The sequence below is a fragment of the Hyposmocoma kahamanoa genome, unplaced genomic scaffold (genome assembly GCF_003589595.1).
Source record: "Hyposmocoma kahamanoa isolate Upper Pololo Valley unplaced genomic scaffold, ASM358959v1 94, whole genome shotgun sequence".
Taxonomy (NCBI): domain Eukaryota; kingdom Metazoa; phylum Arthropoda; class Insecta; order Lepidoptera; family Cosmopterigidae; genus Hyposmocoma; species Hyposmocoma kahamanoa.
In genome coordinates, this window is record NW_020654878.1 from 5,237,338 (window position 1) to 5,245,709 (window position 8,372).

General features: G+C 36.8%; 3 non-coding genes across 3 annotated transcripts; 1 reads left to right on the plus strand and 2 right to left on the minus strand.

Annotated features, from left to right (window-relative positions):
- Positions 1-232: 232 nt before the first annotated feature.
- On the minus strand, positions 233-303 carry Trnag-gcc. Its single transcript has one exon. It is a non-coding gene; the product is annotated as a tRNA-Gly (tRNA).
- A 3,951-nt stretch (positions 304-4,254) lies between these two features.
- Trnag-gcc lies at positions 4,255-4,325 on the minus strand. The gene has a single exon. It is a non-coding gene; the product is annotated as a tRNA-Gly (tRNA).
- A 1,885-nt stretch (positions 4,326-6,210) lies between these two features.
- Trnag-gcc lies at positions 6,211-6,281 on the plus strand. Its single transcript has one exon. It is a non-coding gene; the product is annotated as a tRNA-Gly (tRNA).
- The last annotated feature ends 2,091 nt before the right edge of the window (positions 6,282-8,372 follow it).

Here is an 8,372-nt window from a genome sequence, read left to right on the forward strand (position 1 = left end):
TGTTTGAAAAAACAAATATACGCGATTTAAATCCGGAAAAATAGTTTGATGTCCTAAACATAACATTAATTTTTATTTATTTGTTTATTCATTTACATTGGTCAACCATGACCCATATAATACGTAACTTACTCTTTGCGATTTAAAGCAGTGGCACTGTAACAACAGAAAAAAAACTAACCAGAACTCTCATATTTACTTGTGATAGACTCAAAAACTTAAAAGTTTACATTGCATCGGCCGGGAATCGAACCCGGGCCGCCCGCGTGGCAGGCGAGCATTCTACCACTGAACCACCGATGCTTATTGCTTATACTGAATAAAACACCGTACATTTCAAAATCTTAAAAACATGTTACCTAATGAACCTACAAAATTTACTCTATCATGGGGCAAAATTTCATCGAAAATTAAACCCTGTATCAAGTCGTTACACATCATTTTACAACGTTCTCCTCCATCATAACAAGCTTGCTTATCTATATTCGACGTACTTGAATAAGAATCTTCAATTTTCCTTTCACTTTTAAAGCAAAGGAAATTAATAAACATAGCAGATACAGTAAGGTGCAAAATTCAACGCATGCTTCATCTCTGCGTAACATCATTGCTTCGGTATGGGGGTAATTTTTGACATCTGAGTAAACACAAAGTAATAGAATTAAAATTTAATGAAGCTTTGTATTTGACTACGAACATTTCGTAAAGATGGTTTTAATGTTTGTTAAGAAATACAGTAGAACCATACAACACGATTAAAAGAAATGTGTAAGGAATTTGTTTTAAAACTTAGTTTAAAACGTATTCGAAGGTAAATCTCTTGCATAGCAGCATTGGCTGAGTGTAGTCAAGAAGTGTTTGAAATTGATTTGTTATTTATGTGAATTTTGAACAATTATAAAATTCCGTTAAAAATTGCTCTGATGTAGTCAATGCCAGACCAAGCTCTGTAATAATAAATTATACCTAAATGAGTTATTTTTCACAACGTAATTTGATAATATCAATATTAAATTTTTATATTTTACTACCATGCTATTCAATTATTGTTTTGTGACATTACTACACTAGCTTTTTTTGTCAGTAGCAGTGGAGCTCCGTGTGAAAGAGTTCATCCAGGGAAGTACTGCCAACTTACATATGTCTGCCGCCAAGCAGTACTATCAGCATCACTGTGTTCCAGTTTTGAAGGTTAAGGACGCTGGTGAAATTACATGCACGTGGGACTTGTCAACTTAAGTCTCAACACTTGCCCCATCCCATCTCCAGCACACCAGCAAGAGGGCTAGCTCCGCAGCTGAGCTGGCGGAAAGAATTAAAAGTAATAAGTACCAGGATCTCGGCTCCGACTACCTATTTACAGCCTTTGGAGACGAAACCCTTGGCCCAGTACAAAAACTTTCTCGAAAAAATTAATTCTGTCTGGGAAACCCAAGGGCGGCAGCTACCTTGCCCAACGCATTAGCATAGCAATACAAAGAGGGCACGCTGCTAGTGTCTTGGGCACCTTGCCGCGGGGATCAATTTTATTCATATTATTTAAAAATCCTAGTTTTACTTTCTCGTAGTTAAGCTTTTATTGTCCTTTTTACCTTACCTGTATATTATCTTAATTAAATAAATAGTCTCAGAATGACAGTGCACGACTAGTTCGTCCTTTCACTTGGTACCATAATAATCTCAGTACAGAGTACGAAAACCGACCTCAAAAGTACGTGGAATTACGTCTATTTGCTAAGTTTTATTGAAATATCCCCGTTCGCCACTATATAAGCCTTGACACTGGAGATAATAAAAATAGGTTCTCGCTACGACACTACTCAAAGTATATTGAGAGAAAAACGCCTTGAAAGAAATAGCAAAATCAAGTATTAAAGTAATTGCTCCTAAATTAAAGTTAGGCGCTATTTATAAAAATGAATCTTCATGCGTGAACAACCACCCTTCGAGGTGGATGATTTTCTTCAAAATAAAATGCGATCACTATGGAAGTACCCCCTTGCCAACAAAAAAAGAATCATGAAAATCGGTTCTCAAATACCGGAGTCGCGTAACACATATCAAAAAAAAAGAACATACAGTCGAATTGACAACCTCTTTTTTGGAGGCAGTTAAAAAAATCTTTGTCATAATTATTAAGAGCCCTCATGCCAAAAAAGTTTTGACGTTGGCTCCACCCACATTCCCCGCTACCCGCACCTATCATTCGCCGCCCGCTACCCGTACGTCGCAGCGCAAGCCGATCAAAAGTTAATTTTCGCGTGCTCATCGTCGACCCGTAAACATTGAATCCATAGAGTCGTATCCGACTGCTCAAAATTTTTATTACACTTCTTTATTCAAATAAACGTATTACGTATTTAAATATCTATCTATCTTGAAATATATATTGATAACATATTATAACTGAATTCCGTTGTATTAATAGATTTAGACATTATGTTTTTATTACTACATTTTTTAAATGAAACTACTTACAATATAATACACAGATGGACTATAGTACAGTATGCACATTTGTGTGTCTACATATGTGAAGGCGTATGTGTACATATGTGAATGTGTATATGTAAATATATGTAAATATCTGACAAATTTCTGCAAGAGTTTTCTTTTTTTTGATAGTTTTTTAGTTTTTTTTTTATTTTTGTAGGGAATTTTTATTTTTAACTTTAAATAGGATTTACCCCTCAAAAATCAAATCGAAGATTAGGAATTTTTCCTCTGCTCCCTCTTAATACAAAGATCCAACGCTTAGAAAAAGTCCTCCAATCCGGTTGCCACAGGCACATCTGACACGGTATGCTGAAAGCACTAGTTCGAGTCCAACCAGATCCAACGACTTTTTCTTAGTGCTTGATCTCTGTATTAATAATTAATAGTACCAATACTATGACTATGATATAGGCTATGCACCCTATACGGACGAAACGATATCAAGCCTTTCGATTTTATTATTTTATTTTATTTCGATTTTATTTATTTCGATTTTATTTCGATTTTATTTTGTTCTTTGTTTCTCCAGATATACCGATAAGTTGAATCGGGCCAAATAATCTTTCGCGAGCTATAGTCCGCTGAAGCGGGAGTTCGTTCGAGTTTGCTGTTGTCAGGGGTGTATTTCTTCCTTTTGGGATACACTGCATTGTTGTCAACGGCATACGGAGAGCTATTTCCGCCATGTCTGGCTGGCGTTCCACTCACCGCGTCGCAAATAGGAAATACACGAACCTGACCAAGTCCTATCTTAGCATTTAATTTAAGTCTGTTACATTTTATTCCATTGATGTTGTTATTATTGTTGTATTAACTTTATTATTATACTTGCGTCTCATAATATACGCACAAGAAACCAAAAACTGTCGTAACTCAAAATTGTAGAGCAGAAAAAACACGATTTGAAAGTTAAAAACACTACTGAACTTTCGTCCAATAAATTTATATTCTCATTTATAAATAGATACCTAAATAAATAAAAATAATTCGCAATAAGATATTTTCATTAACATCACCGCACTATGGAAACCCTGTATCGCCATGGACACATACATAGACAACCACAAATTACACACTCGAGGTTATACAAATATTTCTCCTGGCCAGGGAATCGAACCAGTGACCTCAACGTGTCAACCTAGCATGGTAACCATTCGGCGGCAGTTAATTTATTTCATTACTTTAATAAATTTGTGTCATTTATAGATTCTTCGGTCAGACGAAATGTTGATTCCATAGAGCGTTTTGTCGTACAAGGCTGAGTAAAGGGTTCTAGACTGTGCCGAAGGTCACCTACGCGATGGACAGATCAAATAAAATCTGCAGTAGAAGTCCCTTGCATGAGTGAACCAGAGAGTTCATCAATCAAGCGACGGGACGAACAAGTCGTGCGCCTGATGGTAAGCGACACGCCTGTCCACAACAGATGTTCTTGCAATTTCATCAGTACCCTTACCCTTCAAAACTGGAATGCAGTAATGCAGAATAACATTACTGCTTCGCGGCAGAAATAGATAAGGCGGCAGTACATCCCCGGAAGGACTCTTTCTGGACCTCTACTGCTACTAAATATCATAAAAGGAGACACGTCAGCCCGTAACAAGTGACAATGATAACGACCTCTCAGTCAAGAGTGCAACAAAAAAAGAAGGAAAATTTTTATACATGCAGTAATTATATTTATAATGTCCTTAAAATGTACGTAACCCAATCAACAACGAATTGACTTGAAAGATACGTAAAAAACAAAAAACAAAATGCATCGGCCGGGAATCGAACCCGGGCCGCCCGCGTGGCAGGCGAGCATTCTACCACTGAACCACCGATGCTTGTTACTAATGTTAAATAAAATACTTTGTAATTCAAAACCTTAAAACTCTGTGGAGCCAAATTTCGCCGAAAATTAAACCCTATGCCAAGTATTTACAACTCATATTGAAATGTACACTTTCACCAATCACATCAAACGTGCTCGACTGTTTGCTACGTAATTTGTGTGTGAGAGTGAAGATTCTCACACACAAATTACGTAGCAACGTAACGTAACGTACGTAGTTTCCCTTTCACTTTTAGAGCAAAGGAAATTAATAAACAACGGAGACATCATAAGGCACAAAATTCTTTGCTTACACCATCTTTAAGCAGCAGTAGAGCTCGTTGTGAAAGAGTTCGTCCAGGGAAGTATTGCCACCTTACCTATTTATGTCACCAAGCAGTTTTTAAGGGTAAGGGTGCTGGTGAAACTACAAGCACATGGGACTTGTCGACTTATGTCTCAGGATGACCGGTGCAGTGGCAGTACCCCTCAGATCTTTGCGATTTAAAGCTCTGAGTGGCACTGAAACTGTTATGGACAGGCGTGTAGCTTACCATCAGGCGCACGACTTGTTCCTTCTGTTAATTGATATCATAAATAATATCTGCGCGAATTTGATTGCCTCAGGTTCTATTAGCAAAATCGACATCATTGATAAGAAATGAATTGACATTTGAGTAAACAGAAATTAATACATATATAATATTAAGCAAATATTATAACCTTCAAAGAATAAAAAAAAACACAATTATACCTAATGAATCGAGAAATGTGGATTTTTCTAACTGTATCCAAACACGAAAAGTCTGATACTGGATACGAGAACAAAAAAAATTGTTTTCGAAATGTGAAATTTATTTAACTACAAAAGTCTGCAGGTGATATCGAACCCTTTCACAAGAAACTCTACTGCTAATAAAATAAATAGTCTTAGTAAATAAATAGCCTTTGAAATATAGAATTTATTACAGTATTCTTAGCGCCTTTTACAACCATTCGCATCATACCGACTGAACATTTTAATAAATCAGTACAGAGTACTAAAAAACCGATCTCACAAGTCATTCGTCACCTGTTTGCCACCCTTAAAGGTTATTTTCTTCAAATTTAAATAAACATTAAAAATTTTCTAACAAAAAAAAGAATCATCAAAAAACATACCTACAAAAAAAGATATACTGTGAAATTTAGAGCCTCCGCCTTTTTTTGAAGTCGTTTAAAAATACCTATCAGAGTTCTCAATTGCGCACGAGAGTATGTCAAGCTTGACACTGGACTTTGGAAAAATTTCATTACAATCGACATAAAGTTCCATTTAAATCTTAAGTATCAAGTTAGGTTGTAATATTTTTAAAACCACCTTTTTCGAAAGCAGATTTTTTCGTTCCCGTGTCCAGCCGAGAACTTTTCGTGTTTGGTTGGATACAGTTAGAAAAATCCACTTTCCTCGATTCATTAGATATGATAATGTTATTTGTTTTATTCTTTGAAGGTATAAAGTAAAATATTTGCGTAATATGTCTTACCTGTTAAATTTTAGCTTCAATTTAATTTCTGTTTACTCAAATGTCAATTCATTTCTTATGAATGATGTCGATTTTGCTTAGAATCTGAAGCAGTCAAATTCGCGCCGAGATGGTGTATGCAATGAATTTTGTACCTTATGATGTTTGCGTTGTTTATCAATTTCCTTTGCTTTAAAATTTTAAAAGTAAAAGGAAAAGAGAAGACACAAATTATGTAGCAAATAGTGGAGCATGTATGTAGTGATTGGTGAAAGTGTACATTTCAAATTGAGTTGTAAGCACTTGGTATAGGGTTTAATTTTCATTAAGTTTTTGCTCCACAGTGTTTTAAGGTTTTGAATTATACAGTATTTTATTTAACATTAGTAACAAGCATCGGTGGTTCAGTGGTAGAATGCTCGCCTGCCACGCGGGCGGCCCGGGTTCGATTCCCGGCCGATGCATTTTGCCTTTTATTTTTTTTTGTATCTTTCAAGTCAATTTGTTGTTGATAGGGTTACGTACCACATGTCCAATCAGTAACACGTCATATATTTAGTAGCAAACCCTTCCTTTCTACATAAGTTTTGATTATAGTGACCCCCCCTACCGCCCCTTACGGTATACGGTATACCCTGTGCGTGCACAGAAACCTTCGATGTTCAGGCTCTGACCCCAGATTAGCCAGTGCATAGGATTGACACTGACTTCATCGGGGTCTCGAGAGACTAGTACGTTGGGTGTCCAACCCCGGGTGCACGTACAGTACCCTCCCTATTTTCCAGATAGATATCGGGTCTGTACTCACGCTCACTTCCGGTTGCGCATTGCACAACTAACGGTTGCCACCGCTGTCTCTAGAGTCCAATACCAAATCTCCTCTTTGGTCCTCTTTGGCGGCTGTAAGGTATGCTCACTTCCCGACTTACGTCTCTCCAATTCCCAGAAACCTACACATATATAGTAGCAGTAGAGCTTCTTGTGATAGAGACTTCCAGGGAAATGCTGCCGCCTTACCTATTTCTGCCGCCAAGCAGTAATGTGAGCATCACTACGTTCCGATTTTAAAAATAGTACGACCCAACTTGACACTTAAGATTTAAATTGAACTCTATGTGGATTATAATAAGAATTTTCCAAAGCCCAGTATCAAGCATGATGTACTCTCGTGCCCAATTGAGACCTTTGATAGGTAGTTTTAAAATGTCCAGCCGGTATGATGCGAATGGTTGTAAAAACTTGCTCCAATGTCATTACCACGTACGTGACCCCTGCCCAGTCGTGAAACAGTTACATCTACCCGTGAGTTTATTATCATGCTCCGTCCGCCCTTAAAAGCATAAATACCAAGTATGGTTGTAATGTATTTTTGGGTACTTTCCTAAAACCCAGCAAAGTGCAATGGGAAAGTACTAAATACTCAAATTAGATTAAATGTGCAAAATATAATTACACGCCGAGCAAGTATGCCCTCGGTTTCGTATGAAAAACATATTTTTGTAGGTCATATAGAATAAATAGCGCTAAATTTGAATGCGATATCTTCATTAAAATAGATACTGGGCGTTTACATGATCACACATATTATGTAAATTTTTAATATACACGAGTCTTTAGTAAACTCCAATTTAGATATCGTAGACTGTTACGACACTGTGATCATTCTCTAACACTTTCATCTGGCAGAGTGTACCACCGCTGGCAATCATGCAACACTTGACGTTTTGATATTTTTTTATGATGCTAAGTATATCGACTCGCCTGGCCATAACAGTTGGAGTACCACACAGAGCTTTAAATCGCAAAGATCTGAGGAACACTGCCACTGCGCTCATGACCCTGAGACATAAGTTGACAAGTCTCAAATGACTGTAATTTCACCAGCATCCTTACCCTTCACAACCGGAACACAGTAATATGACCATTACTGATGGCGGTATAAAAAGGTAAAATGGCAGTACTACCCTGGACGAGCTCTTTCACAAGGAGCTCTACTGCTACTTAGTCATTACAAGTGCTGTGTTCCTAATTAAGTGCACGTCATCTAAACGTTATGGAAAATGAACGTTAAGAATATTGTAATAAATCCTATTTTTCAAACACTATTTATTTACTAAGACTATTTATTTTAGTAGTTACAGTTAGACTCTACTGAGTTATTTATGAAAAAGTTCTAGACCTTTCAGACATTTTCCCATCCCAAATGCCTGTAATTTCACCCTTTAAAACTGGAACGGAGTAGGTAATGCTATATGTTGATAACAGAAATAGGTAAAGCAGTAGTACTTCCCTGGATGAACGATCACAAGGAATTTTCCTGCTACTAAAATGTAAAACCATAATTATGTTAGTTACGTAGTTATGTCTCGATGGAGTACAAATGGCAAAATTTTGAACGTTTCTGTTAGTAGTTAAGACTAGGTTTGTCGACGGCTAGCCGTCGACCTACTATTCAACTGCCCTTGGAATTATTTGGCATTATACTCGTCAATGGCACGATGTTGTAGTCTATATAATATAAAGATATGCATAGTAATTCCCATGATAGTTTTAGT